The 13,088-nt window shown below is 48.6% G+C and overlaps 1 protein-coding gene across 1 annotated transcript in view; it reads right to left on the bottom strand.

The window, feature by feature from the left end:
- Window positions 1-9,072, bottom strand: part of P2RY6 (pyrimidinergic receptor P2Y6) — a 59,126-nt gene extending 50,054 nt beyond the window's left edge. The window contains exon 1 of the mRNA XM_067750271.1: window positions 4,346-9,072. The gene's annotated coding sequence lies outside the window, so the exon portion shown is untranslated. The remainder of the gene's footprint in view (window positions 1-4,345) is intronic.
- Window positions 9,073-13,088: the final 4,016 nt, after the last annotated feature.

Here is a 13,088-nt window from a genome sequence, read left to right as displayed (position 1 = left end):
AAGCCCAGAGATAAACCCACGCACATATGGTCACCTTATCTTTGATAAAGGAGGCAGGAATGTACAGTGGAGAAAGGACAGCCTCTTCAATAAGTGGTGCTGGGAAAACTGGACAGGTACATGTAAAAGTATGAGATTAGATCACTCCCTAACACCATACACAAAAATAAGCTCAAAATGGATTAAAGACCTAAATGTAAGGCCAGAAACTATCAAACTCTTCGAGGAAAACATAGGCAGGACACTCTATGACATAAATCACAGCAAGATCCTTTTTGACCCACCTCCTAGAGAAATGGAAATAAAAACAAAAATAAACAAATGGGACCTAATGAAACTTCAAAGCTTTTGCACAGCAAAGGAAACCATAAACAAGACCAAAAGACAACCCTCAGAATGGGAGAAAATATTTGCAAATGAAGCAACTGACAAAGGATTAATCTCCAAAATTTATAAGCAGCTCATGCAGCTTAATAACAATAAAACAAACAACCCAATCCAAAAATGGGCAGAAGACCTAAATAGACATTTCTCCAAAGAAGATATACAGATTGCCAACAAACACATGAAAGAATGCTCAACTTCATTAATCATTAGAGAAATGCAAATCAAAACTACAATGAGATATCATCTCACACCAGTCAGAATGGCCATCATCAAAAAATCTAGAAACAATAAATGCTGGAGAGGGTGTGGAGAAAACGGAACCCTCTTGCACTGTTGGTGGGAATGTAAATTGATACAGCCACTGTGGAGAACAGTATGGAGGTTCCTTAAAAAACTACAAATAGAACTACCATATGACCCAGCAATCCCACTACTGGGCATATACCCTGAGAAAACCATAATTCAAAAAGAGTCATGTACCAAAATTTTCATTGCAGCTCTATTTACAATAGCCCGGAGATGGAAACAACCTAAGCGTCCATCATCGAATGAATGGATAAAGATGTGGCACATATATACAATGGAATATTACTCAGCCATAGAAAGAAACGAAAGTGAGCTATTTGTAATGAGGTGGATAGACCTAGAGTCTGTCATACAGAGAGAAGTAAGTCAGAAAGAGAGAGACAAATACCGTATGCTAACACATATATATGGAATTTAAGAAAATAAAAATGTCGTGAAGAACCTAGGGGTAAGACAGGAATAAAGACACAGAACTACTAGAGAACGGACTTGAGGATATGGGGAGGGGGAAGGGTAAGCTGTGACAAAGCGAGAGAGAGGCATGGACATATATACACTACCAAACGTAAGGTAGATAGCTAGTGGGAAGCAGCCGCATAGCACAGGGAGATCAGCTCGGTGCTTTGTGATCGCCTGGAGGGGTGGGATAGGGAGGGTGGGAGGGAGGGAGATGCAAGAGGGAAGAGATATGGGAACATATGTATATATATAACTGATTCATTTTGTTGTAAAGCAGAAACTAACATACCATTGTAAAGCAATTATACTCCAATAAAGATGTTAAAAAAAAATGAAGGGGTTTGATAGTGTCTCATTATTAAGAAAAATTGAAAAATTTTATAAACAAAATTTTATATAGGGATTTACCATTTTTCTAAGTAGTTTTGCATAAATTAACATATTAATCTTCTTAAGACTTACTTAGAACAGATGACTACTCTCATTTCTTAGAGGAGGAAACTGAGGCTCAGAGAAGGCAATGGTCTTGTCCAATGTCACCCAATCTGTAAGGAAAGGAACTGGAACTGGAGCCCCGGGGCCTGATAACAGGAACCACAGAAAATGCAGAACAAAGCCACACCTTTGCTTCTCAGAGTGCTGGTGACTCATAAAAAGGGGGATAAAATAATTCTGTCCTCTTGAGTGGTTTGAAGATTAACTGAGGTAACGTATGTAAAACTCTTAGCACTGTGCCTACCACAGAGCAAATAATCAAAAACTTTCTTTAACTGTTGTTTTATTTAAATTTTATTTAAATAACAGAAGAGGATGTTCCAATTCAGTTGGCATTTCTTGAAATGCCATGAAATGTTCATGAAATATGAACACCCCATATTTCAGTCATACGAACTAAGAAGGGGAGAAGCATCAGAGAACTGAAGGAGGTCTAGGAAGTGATCTTTGCCCTAACGATGCTTATGGACTTATTGGTGAGACAAAGTTTAAGTAGACTCACATAACTTTTCTGTAGTTATTATTGTCAGCGTTCAGGTAATTTTTTCCATACTAAGCCTCATTGTAAAATTAAAAAGGAATTGTCTAATTTTATGTGCAGTGCTTTTAAATGACAAATGACAGAGTTTGCAGGGAGAACTAAATGTTTTTTTCAGAATATTTTATTCTATTTTAGATAATATTGTGCACAACGTTTATACTCTCAACCACCCTCCACCATAACTGAGGTCCTGGGTACATATCTAGTCCCCTAATCATCCTGCATTAGTGAGGGTTTTGGCATTAATGGCGCCAAAATGGCAGTGTTGTCGTGTGTTCTCTGCTTTATCTAATGTTTATTGTATTGACATACACGACGCTCACCTTGGCTTCTGGCAATTCCCAGATTAGAAAAATACTAACAGAGTAATGCTGTACTTATTGAAAACCGTCATATAAAAAAAACAACGGAATTGTTTTTTCCAGTTAATTTTTTTCCCCAAAGTTTGAGAATAAGGGGATTAATTTGCATCTCAGAGGAGAAAGCCCTTATTTCCTGGAGAGAGAAGTGTGAGGAGGGCCGCAAATGTCCTTACTCACCAGGGAGCTTGGTTCATGTGGAAACACTTCCATTTGCCACCACTTGAAGATGTGACTGGCAGAAGCTCTTAGATGTTGCCACTCTCAGAAGTGGCCAAGAAAGGCCAGAAGAACAAAAGGCAGGATAACAAGAGGGCAAGATCAGGAGGGTTTGTGTCCACCTTGAGCTGCTTATGCAGGTTGGAAGGGAGGCATTTCATTGGAATCCTGCTGCCTCTTTCAGTAACCGAACTGACAAGAAAGAGAACCCTTCCAAAGGATTTGGCACTTCTGGGTTTAGGGAAGCAATCCACAGTGTTCACCTTTTCTCCAGGTGGCTTATGGACTGATGGTGTATGTCCAGGATTTAGAAAACAGCAGGAGACAAAGGGTTCCAAGCAGTAATGTCTAGTGTATAAACAACTACACTGGTCAAATCTGTATACAAGATGTGCAGGAGAGGAGAAAGCAAAGCACAAGCCAAGATTACCTATGAGGGAAGTGATGAAAAGAGTCTCTCAGAAGAAAGATCGGACAATCCTCCATCTATAGAATGGACATAGGGACAACATCCCTCTGTGAAAAAACACCAATAAAATAAAAACCTGGATCTCCTTACGTGATCACTGCTCTTCCTGGATTTTAACCAGCATTTTTCTTGTTCCTCAGGCTTTAAATAGGGAGTTCAGCATGGAGCCCCGCACTGGAATAGAAAACTCACCAGTTTGCTGACCCTGGTTCATAGACCCTGGAGAATGTTTGATACAGGAATACTACTAGCCAAAGAAAAGAGAAATGGCATTGATGTGAAAGAGGCAGGTGCCACATGGTTTTCATTTGCCTTGAGCAAACTGGATGCAAATGAAAAGAAATGAAGACTAGGTACTGTGATAGCAATGCCCACTTCAATGAAAACCGCCACCTCACTGACATAGGTGCTGGTACAAGGTGTTTGGAGGACGAGGAATCTGTCATATAGATAATGGTTGATGACATTGACATTGCAGAAGGTTGGCCTAAGCTTCTGTCCTGTGTGGGCAGTGGCTCCAGCAGATCCCATCTCATACATGCACACACACACACCACACACACACATGCTTGCACAAACCCAAACCTCAACACCGAACACATCTGATGAGATGTGGTGCTTTATACAATCATGGATTATAAATAGCTACAAAGCAGTCACAGGCCATTAATGTCAACACATAGTATTTAGGAGACGGTAATGAAGAGAAAGAAAGTCAGCTGAGTCACGCACCCAACACAGGAGATGATGTTCTTTGATACAAAAGTCAACGTCAACAGCAACAGAAATCCATGAAGCATTTGCTGAAGAGGAAACATAGCATTCGGGTGTAAAGGTAAGAACTTAGGCCAGTTAGAGTGATTAGGGCCAGGTTCCCCACCATGGTGACAACTTGTTAACCCAGAAATGGTGAGTTCAGGCCCTAAGAAGTAGTTTCCGCCAGGCATTCCCATATGGGGAGACATGTGCAAAGAAAATGCACCTCCCTTTCAAACTATAAAAGATGGGATGATTCTCATGAGTACCATACACACTAAGTGGTCTGCTAGGGCTGCTGTAACAGAGTACCACAGACTGGGTGGCTTAAACAACAGAAATTAATTTTCTTACCGTTCTGGAGGCTAGAAGTCCAAGATCCAGGTGACAGCAGGACTGGTTCCTTCTGAGGGCCTCTCTCCTTGGCTTGTAGATGGCCATCTTCTCCCTGTGCCTTCATACCACCTTCCCTCTGTTGTGTCTGTATCCAAATAGCCTCTTCTTGTAAGGACACCAGTCCTACTAGATTAGGGCCCACCCCAGTGACCTCATTTTAACTTAATTGCCTCTTTAAAGATCCTTTCTCCAAAAAGGTTACATTCTGAGGTACTGGGTGTTAGGACTTCGGCATCTTTTGGGGGAGGGATTCAGCATAGAAGAGTGGAGAAAAGCAAAATGTAGTCCAGTCTCTTCTCTGTTTCTGATTTCCTCCCCGTTTCCCTTCGAGACAAATGGCTTCTGATCATTTGGGGATTTGGGACTTACACCTTTGTAGCAGTGTGTAGAGATGGGACCCTGGCTTCTACTTCCATTCCTATATTTACTCCTCTGCCATTTTTTCCCCGTATTTTGTTTTGTTTTGTTGTTGGTTGGTTGGTTTTTGTTGTTGTTGTTGTGGCAGGTATCCTGCTGGCTCTTCCTTCAAAATACATCTGGCATCCGTCCGTTTCTCACCACCTCCATTGCCTCCACCTGGTCCTAATCTTCATGATCTCTCGCCTGGATTTCTTCACTGGCTCCTTCCTGCTCTGGCTGCTCCCATCCTCAGCCCACTGTGGTTTATTCACCACACTGAAGCCAGATTCAGCCTTCTAAAATGTAAGGCACGCTGTATCTCTGCAATGGCTTTCCACCTCACTCACTGTCCTGCAAGATTCCACCGACCTCTGGCCTCCACTTCTTCCGTCTTCACCCCGGGCACCAGCCTCCTTCCTCTGGAAGCCAGAACTTTGCACTTACTGGTCCCTCCGGCTGGAAGGCTCTCCTTCAAGTCTGTTCAAATGCCCTCTTTTTAGCCTCTCCTGAGGCTTCACCTGACCACCCTACTTAAAAATCAGGGTTTCTGGGCTTCCCGGGTGGCGCAGTGGTTGAGAGTCCGCCTGCTGATGCAGGGGACGCAGATTCGTGCCGCGGAGCGGCTGGGCCCGTGAGCCATGGCCGCTGAGCCTGCGCGTCCGGAGCCTGTGCTCCGCAGCGGGAGAGGCCATGGCAGTGAGAGGCCCGCTTACCACACACACACACAAAAAACAAAAACAAAAATCAGGGTTTCCCTGGTGGCGCAGTGGTTGAGAGTCCGCCTGCCGATGCAGGGGACACGGGTTCGTGCTCCGATCCGGGAGGATCCCACGTGCCGCGGAGCGGCTGGGCCCGTGAGCCATGGCTGCTGCGCCTGCGCATCCGGAGCCTGTGCTCCGCAGCGGGAGAGGCCACGGCAGTGAGAGGCCCGTGTACCGCAAAAAAAACCCCACAAAAATAAATAAAAATAAATTAAAAAAAAATCACATCCTCCTTCTCCTCCTAATCCCTCTTCCCTCTCTGCTGTTTTCCCCACAGCACTTGTCACCTCCTAACACAGCACGGAATTTACACTTTATGATATCTGTTCGTTTTTGTCTCTCTCACCCTACTAGGCTATAAGCTCCAAGGGAAGGATCTTTCTTTTTCATTTACTGATGATTTCCAAATACCTACAACAATGCCTACAACATAGTAGGCTCTTGGTAAATATTTGTTGAATAAATAACGAATGAATCAATAATAATAAGGTTCCTGCCTCAAAGGGCCCTTGTGAAACTTACACGAAATAATTAATTTGGCTTGCTTTGCAAAGGAAAGGAATTATATAATGAGTACCCACTGGTACTAGATGTTCTGCAAAACAGTTACATGGTTTATCTTGTTTATTCCTCACTATGAATCTCATTCATTCATTCAGTGAGTAATTGTTGTGCACCTACTATGCACTAGGCACCGTTCTCGGCACTGGGGTAAAGCAGTGACAAAACTAGACAAAAACCCCTGTCCTCTGAGAGCTTTCAAGAAGAGACAGACAATACAAATAAAACATAAGGGATTTCCCTGGTGGCGCAGTGGTTGAGTCCGCCTGCCAATGCAGGGGACACAGGTTCGATCCCTGGTCTGGGAGCAACTAAGCCCATGCGCCACAACTACTGAGCCTGCGTGCCACAACTACTGAAGCTTGTGCGCCTAGAGCCTGTGCTCCGCAGTAAAAGAAGCCACCGCAATGAGAAGCCCGCACACCACAACGAAGAGTAGCCCCCGCTCACTGCAACTAGAGAAAGCCCACGCGCAGCAACGAAGACCCAATGCAGCCAAAAAATAAATAAATAAATAAATAAACAAACAAACAAGCAAATAGAATGTAAAGTGTATGTGATTATCCCTCTTTTTTATGACGAGGAAACTGAGGTGCCCAAGGTCATCTGATTAATGAGTGGCAGAGCCAAGATTCAAATGTAAGTCTTCAAGGTTTATGTGCTCTGTACCTCGTGGACGAAGGCATCCGGGTTTAGGTGGAGTGAAAGCTTGTGGACAAGGCGTGTGGGTCTGGGGTGAGGATGCGGGGTGGTGTCTGGAGGGCTGGCTGAGACTCCCCCCCTTAATTTTTGCTTCCCACTCTATCCCAAGGGCCTCCCCTTCCTCATGATTGAGAGTCAAATGCATTTTACTTACTGCCATGCTGGTGGGATCCAAATCACAGGCATCTCGTGGATGGTGGGTAAACTCTTACTTCTTCCCAGGTGGTGTCACAGGGGACTCTGGGAGGAGCAGCTGAGCTCAGTCACACCTCCCAGGGGATGGAGTCCTGTTGTAGAGGCTGCCATTCGAGGTGGCAAGGACTTCTGGGGGCATACAGAGGGCAGAGCTTCTGGTAGGGGTGGAGGCCCTGGACTGGGGCAGGGTAGCCCTGGAGGGGGGTAAGGTAGGGAGCTGGGGGTGCCAACCTGGAGAAGAGCCAACTCGGGGTCATGGTGACACCTTCCCGTGGCTGCCCTGGGCTGAGGGCAGGTGTGCCGTGTGCCCCTAAGGCCAAGCTGGGGAGACAGGGCTCCTGTGAGGAGGGCTCTCCCACAGGGACAGGGGTTGCCTAGGAGGGAGTGATCTCTCCATTTCTGGATGTGGGGGGAAGATGCAAGTGATGCCAGGGTGTTAGGGAGGTACAGAGAGGACCCTTGTTGGCAGGATAAACCCTTTCAGAGACCCCAGCTTCAGAGAAGGGAGAAGATTCTGACTTCCCTTCAGAAGAGCTCCCAGACCAGATGGAGAGGCTGGTCCTCAAGGCCTAGAGCCCAGCCCCAGATCTGCAAGTCCTTTGGGAGGGCCTCTCTAGCCCCACTCCCCAGCACTCAGCTGTGTCCTCAGACCCAGGGTTTGGGTGTCTTCCTGGCAGCCAGTGAAGGTGGGGGACACCATCTGGGGCCTCTGGAAGGTAAGCAGGAGGTTAAAGTAATACCTATGGCCAGAGGACATCATAGAGCTGTCCTTGGGGACCACTCCTGGCAGAACAAATGAGGGTCAAGTCAGTGCCTTTGAAACCCCAAGCTGGGACATTGGGCCTCAGAGGGTCAGCATCCTGAGGATGGAGCAGCTGTATCTGCCCCTCAGTCTTGCCCTCACCAAACCAGCAGTCCGACACATGCTCCTCTGAGGGAATAAAATACCCCACAGTGCTGGTGCAGAGTGCATGGATCATCAGCTAGGGGCTCTAGGGCGCTAGATGGGGAGTCCTTGCAAGCCCACAGGGGCAGGTTGGCTGGAATGGAGATCTGAAACGTCACCTGCTCTCACCCAGGAAGAGGCAGCAACCTCTTTTCAATGCTGATCAGCCCCCACCATCAGGAACACACCTGTAGCCAACAAGGTCGGGCTTATCACTTGCTGCAGCAAAGACTTCCCATCAGGGGATTCCCTGGGGTGTCTCCAAAGGGAGGAGTTAAGGAAGGGGTGCTTATAGGGTTGTGGGGCTGGAGTGAGTCAAAGGATGGTCTCTGGTAGAGATTGGTCAGGATTTGCAAAGCAGGAAGTTGCTGGAAGAGTCAGAGATCTTATGTTGAGAACACAGGAGCCCTCGTGGAGAATTACTATTAAAACAGTTTGCCTGTGGTTTTCTCTTGGAACATGTGGGTCTAAATACATGGGTGTTTTCAAGTGTGAGCTTAGTCTGAGATGGACATCACGGCTTGGTCAGGCACTGTTAACTGTTTTGTAAATCAGGTATGTTTTGCAAATTGTGTTCCCAGTTTCAATTCTCAGTCCTACCCCTATCTCACACTCTCCAACAACCTGGCTGCCAGCAGGATCATTTTCTTCTCATCACTCCACGGGAGAGAGTCTGGACCCCAGCCCCCATTCCTGCCTCTGCTGCCAGCTCTGGGCAGCAGGGGGCAGCAGGGCAGCATCCATGAACCAAGGACCCACAGTAGCCTAAGCACAGCCCGGCAAGGGAGCTGAGCCAGCACTCAGATTGAAGGGATATGTCTGAAGCTCTGAACTGCCCCTTTTGATTTCCTTTGTTCCCAGGAATTCTGGGGACAGGGGACAAAAGGGTGAGGGAAATGGGAAGTAAGGAGGGAGGGAAACTGAAGGAAAGGGAGGAAGAATGGCGAGGGAGAGAAGGAAAGGGGGTCTACAGAGCTGGCAGCTGGATCCCCTCCCCACTCCAATCTCTTCCTGTCATCCCCAACCCTGTCTACTTCTATCTCCTGGTTTTAGTCTGACTCCATGGGAGCCCCTCCTGGTCCCTCTCTTTCTCCCACAGTCTAGGCACCCACCTGTGGCCCTTCTGTCTCCAGGTATCTATGTGGTACCTGCCGGGACAGCCCCTACCCCTCAGACTTCTCCCTCACACACAGATGTGACCACTGTGTGTGACATAAACACAGACATAAACACACACACACACACTACCACAGGCTGGGTGACGACTTTTAATTTCCTCCCCCACATTTTGCAATTGCTTTGGTCACAAAGGCTGGTCTGACAGTTTAATCCCACAGTGAGGTAGGACTTTTCATGTGGCTGCTGATTTGGAATTTGGCTCCAGGACATAAATCTGAGGACACAGAGGGGTAAAATACCCACCTACTAAAGTAACCTGAAAACAATTGGGGTTAGATACCTTCTCTGAGTTTATTAGCCCAGCTCTCTACCACCCTTCACTCTTTTTAAACAATTATTATTTATTTAGGTGCACCAGGTCTTAGTTGTGGCAGGTGGGCTCCTTAGTTGCAGCTCACTGTCTCCTTAGTTGTGGCAGGTGGGCTCCTTAAGTTGAGGCATGCATGTGGGATCTAGTTCCCTGACCAGGGATCGAACCTGGGCCCCCTGCATTGGGAGCACAGAGTCTTATCCACTGTGCCACCAGGGAAGTCCCCCACCCATCACTCTTGACTCTACAAGCAGAACACCTGACATCTCTGCAGCTGTGAGTTCACAACCTAGTGGGAGGGGGGGAGGGGGCCGGACAAGGGCTTTCCCACTCCCAAGCCAGGTGAGGGAAGCTCTAGGAAAATCACTCAGGGAGGAAAGATGGGTCACACTCAAATCGGTGACTTTGGGATTGTTTAATGAAGAGACTTTTACAAAAGTGTGGTCTGGTGTTTGGGGGATTCCATGCAGAGGGGCACTGATGACAGGTTGTCAGGATCAGAGAAGCAAGGACAGCAAGAGGGGGCTGTGGCAGTTGTGGGGATGATCCACTGGTCCCTTTCCTCCTCACCTTGCCCCACATCCAGAGGAGAGGGGCACGCAAAGGAGAGGGAGCAGGGTCCTCCCAGCACAGGGGAAGAGGAGGAGGGAGCAGTAAATTAAGTAGGCGATTGGAATTTTAAACTGGACTGAACTTCAGTTGTTATCCAAAAGTGACTCAAAGTTGTGGAGTTTACCAAATATGCAGTTGTGGATGGAAAAGGGACATTAGACGTCATCAAGCAGAGAGAGTCGATGGGAGAAAAATAAAACAGTTGCACATTTGTGCCTTACTGCATGCTCACCGTTCAGTAAACTGGAAAAGGAGGTACTATCAGTTCCGTTTTACAGATGAAGAAACTGAGTTTGCAATCACAGGGCTAGTGGTGGCTAAACTGGGCCAGAACCCTGATCTTCCTGCCTCAGCTTCCCTGTGTCCCCAGACCTCCTCCTTTCCCTGAAGCTGCTACTTGGTGACTCTGAGTTCAGCACACACTAAAGTCACAGTTGGTACAAACAGGACTGAATCGGGAGCTCCAAGGTCAGAACCCAAGGTACACCCCCTCTCACCCACATCACTTAGGCTTCTCCCCAGGATGTCCACCCCAGGCCTTCCAAGATGAGCTGTCACTCCCAGGAGGTACAGACCAGTGCTGATGGAGGAAACGGAAGAAGCCAGAGAGCCCTGGCCTCACATTTCGTCTCTATGCTGACCGCTGCATGACCCTGGGTGAGGCACAGGCCTCTCTGGTCTCCCGTCTCTCAATGCAGCCAAATAATCCCTGGGGTCCCTGCCAAGAGGGAAAACTGATTCCAGTTGGTCAGGTCTCCCAGGGGGCTCACATGCTGTTTCACAGTGGCTTTTAGGAGTAACAGGCCCAGGAAGTGATGTCAAGTTTGGGAAGTGAGGAGTAGGGCAGGGAGGCCCAGAGGGTAGAAGCAGGGGCGATACTTTGGGGCAGGCAGATGCCTGCTGGACAATGGTGCAGGGCAGCCATTGTGCTGGGAGTGGAAAATCCTTTTCTGACTTCATCTCCAAGGGCTGAAAATAGTCTCAGGTGAGCCCCTGGGGGCTGGCTCGGTCTGGCCCATTGTTCCTGGCTGGGACAGGGCTGAGACTGGACACCTGGCTGAGCTGGAGCCAAGAGAGAGGCGAGCCCTGCTGAAGAGGCTGGAGTGGCCAGGCAGAGCCAGGGCCCGCTGCATATGGGGAAATTGGAAACTGAGGCCCAGAAAGAAAAAATTCACCATGTCACATGGTGCATCAGGACAGAGGAGGATGAGTTCATTTCCCTCACCCTTCACCCCACACCTCAAGCACATACCGCTGGGGAAGGTAAATGCATCCTTCATCCTGCAGCCCAGTGACTCCTGGCCAAGTTCCAGCCTCCACCCCACAGGAGGCAGAAGCATCAGACATTCAACTGGCTCCACTCCAAGGCAATGTGTGGTGCCAGTGGAGTCACTTCACCTTTCTGGTCACTTGATACTAGGGGAGACCCACTGCCCCACTCTAGTCCTCAGAACTGAGGGCTCATGGGGTCTTGGGAGTGCCTGGGGGAGTAGTTGTTAGTTGTGTCTTTGATGAAAAATCTGGGTGGCTCCTGCCCTAAGGTAGGGAGAACTGGAATGTGGGAAGCAAGGTCTTCAGGTTCTATAGAGTGACACAGAGAGGGCAAGCAGTTGGCCTCAGGTCACACAGCAAAAACTGCCCATCCATTGCCTGCTCTGGCCCAGCTCCAGGCCAGTCCTCCAGCCCTGGGTCTCTGACTCTTGGATAAACCAAGGAGAGGCTGCAGCACCCTGTGGTGGGCACCACCAGTCTGGGAGAAATGGTTAAGCCTGCTACCATGGGTGGGTGGGAGCCCTCAAGCCCATAGGGGAGGGCTCTGGAAGATCAGAGGCATCCTCGTCTTCCTCCTCCTGCCATCACTTCTCCTTACTGCCCTTCCACAGCCCATCGCCTGGACAAGGTTCTGTAAACACACACAAGCTCATGAGCCTGAGAGCCACCCAGTGCCAAGCAGGGCAGAGGGTGGTCCCACACCTCACCCCAGGATGGACCTGCTCTTTCCCGCCACACCCTGGGGAAGCCTCACCCACAGGGGACACTCTCTTGCTCACTGGCCGGACACACTGTCCTTTCCTTCAACTCACTTATCCCAATGTGGTTACTTATTAAGTTATGTCAACTCCCTGAGGGCAGGGTCCAGCTGGCTCGCCTCTGTATCCCCTTGGCACAGTGCCTGGTGTGTAAACGCTTATCATGTGCCAGGTCCTGTTCTAAGTGCTTCATGTGTATTCATTCAGGTAAGCCTCCCAATGCCCTACGTGGGAGGTAGCATCTCCTTCTAGAAATGAGAAAATGGAGGTGCTGCAAGATTGATTTGCCCAAGGTGCCACAGCTGGAAGAAGTGGAGACAACCCTCAAACGCAGGTGGTCTGGGCAGAGAAAGGGTGCTCTTAACTCCATCCTCACTAGACTGCCTCTCTCATCTTGAATCACACAAAGGGTCGCTTACAAACTCTCCTGCCCCGCAGGGGTTGCAAGTGGCATGTGATACTGGAAAGGGAACTAATCTGGGCATCAGATGGACCTGAACTCAATCTTGACTCACCCATTTACTGCCTGTATAACCTGGAGCAAGTCCTCACCTCTCAGAGCCTGTCCTCTCATCTGCTAAATGGGGGTAATAATGTCTATTTTACACGGTGGTGGTAAAGAATAAATAATAATGGATGTGACAGGGCGCTGCCTGGTGCCTGGGACATGGGTTAGTACCTTAGCTCCCTTCCTCAGGGGCCTGGCTCTAAACAGATCAGCCCAAATCTGCCTTGACAAGGGTGGTGGCAGAGGGGTAGCTTTGGTGGCCTGACTTGGACCAAGATAGGAGTAACTGTGTCTGGAGGGCATGTTGGCCAGGGCCTTTCCTAGCCTTTGGAGGGTAAGAGTGTCCTTCCTGGGACAAATGCCACCCGGGGCAGAGACCCCTATGTGCCAGGGCCCCTGCCCCCGTTGCACGGAGCTCCCTGAGAAGAGCTGCTGTAGGCCAGTCAGCAGGCATTTACTCCTCCCAGCTGCTCTCCCCGCCCCCCTCCGCCCCAGGTC

The sequence above is a fragment of the Pseudorca crassidens genome, chromosome 9, assembly GCF_039906515.1.
Source record: "Pseudorca crassidens isolate mPseCra1 chromosome 9, mPseCra1.hap1, whole genome shotgun sequence".
NCBI lineage: Eukaryota > Metazoa > Chordata > Mammalia > Artiodactyla > Delphinidae > Pseudorca > Pseudorca crassidens.
The sequence above is the reverse complement of the archived record's forward strand: the minus strand, read 5'-3'. Positions and strand labels throughout refer to the sequence as shown.